Here is a 1,687-nt window from a genome sequence, read left to right as displayed (position 1 = left end):
CTCCTAATTCTTCCTACCAAATGCCCATTACCTACCCATCTATTTTTATTTTTCTTCTACTTGGTCTATACACTAGGAAGAGGTGGAATGCTAGGCCACCCAACCCCGTCTTTAGGTTTCTAATGCTAAGCGATACTGTTGTGGACTTTTTGGGGTGCACTACGGTCTGTTATTTAATCTTAATCCACAATGTACGATGGACTTAGAATGTTGACAATACAGATACCCGTCTTTCCTTCTTTTTCTTTCTCCTTGATCCATACACTAGGAAGACTTAGAATGCTGGGCCTCCCAACCCCCTATCTTTGCGTTTCAGATCATTGTGCAAAGCGATATTGTTGTGGACTTATTGGGGTGCACTACAGTCTTTATGGTTATTTCTCCTTGATGCATACACTAGGAAAACGTGGAATGCTGGGCCTCCCAACCCCCTATCTTTGTGTTTCAGATCATTGTGCAAAGCGATATCGTTGTGGACTCATTGGGGTGCACTATGGTTTTTGCTGTTGTTTACTGTTAATCCACAAAGTACGATGGACTTTGTGGATTAACACCCATGCTGCCCCGGCCTCGGGGCAGCAGGGGTGTGGAATTTGTATCTCCCGATGCCTGGGACATGCAGTTCCGGGCGCTGGTGCGGGTAGTTTTCTACATTTAGCCGTGCTTTGGGCAAGCAGGGTTAAGTGTACAGCGGGGAAGCCTCCGGTTGTTTTGTACAAGTGATCTCTGCGTTGTTGCCGAGATCACTTGCATGCATCCTGCAAGTCTGCCATTCTCCATGGGGGGCGGGGGTTTGGCGGGTGCATTGAGGAACCTGGCCTTGGGGCAGCAGAGAGAGTAAATCCGGCCCTGTACACAATCAGATGCAGTCACTGTTTGGGTAATTCAGACACCCGCAAATACTGGCTGTCTAAAGCAGTCAGGGGAGATTCCTCCACCCAGGGGCGGATGGACGAATCCATTAGATTTCCTGCGGGCTGAATGAGAGAAATCTATGCATGTAATGATAGCCTAAGTCCCTTGATAGACTCATATAGGTTTCTGAAAAGTAAAGTGCCTATGTTCCTCTGAGCAATCAGTCTTCCTTTCCCCGTCACATAAGAACCAATTGAATGGAAGCTGAAATCTATTTGGCTTTAGACCTTTGTCATGAATTCAGGTGCACTTCTGTGTCGTTGAGGTCAAAGGCAAGCATTTGATCTGCTTGACAGAATCCAGGACACATATAGATCATGCCTCTCGGCGGAGAGGGGCATACGAGGTCAGAAGTTTGTCAACTGGGCAAATCCTCAATTCTGTCGGGGAAAGAATGAAAAGCAGATGGAGGGAGAAGAGCAAAGACAATGTGAGTATTGTTATGTTATTTAGAGGGGACGGTGGGGGCACAAAAGGGAGGGGGAGAGGCTGCAGAATGGCCTCTTTACCCAACATACTACAAGGACAACTCCACCACGCAATAAACCAACAAAATTCAGAAGGAATTCTCTAGTGCTTGTGAGAGGAGATTTATATGATGGGAAGTCTGACAGATGGATATAGTGACAGGAGAGTTATTGCAGTGGTCAAGGCCAACTGTGACAATGCTATTTGACCTTTGACCTGGAAGCACTGTGGCATGACTGCTTAGCAGCAATCACCCTGCACCCCCCCCGCCCCCCCCCCCCCCCCTCCAACCGGCCCCCACCAA

The 1,687-nt window shown here is 47.9% G+C and overlaps 1 protein-coding gene across 3 annotated transcripts in view; it reads right to left on the bottom strand.

Annotated features, from left to right (window-relative positions):
- Positions 1 to 1,687, bottom strand: part of RARA (retinoic acid receptor alpha) — a 102,321-nt gene that overhangs the window by 21,018 nt on the left and 79,616 nt on the right. The window lies entirely within an intron of this gene.

Source organism: Nanorana parkeri, unplaced genomic scaffold (assembly GCF_000935625.1).
Source record: "Nanorana parkeri isolate BGI_ZX_2015 unplaced genomic scaffold, ASM93562v1 scaffold948, whole genome shotgun sequence".
Lineage (NCBI taxonomy): Eukaryota > Metazoa > Chordata > Amphibia > Anura > Dicroglossidae > Nanorana > Nanorana parkeri.
Note: the sequence above shows the minus strand (reverse complement) of the source record. Positions and strands in the feature narration are given on the sequence as shown.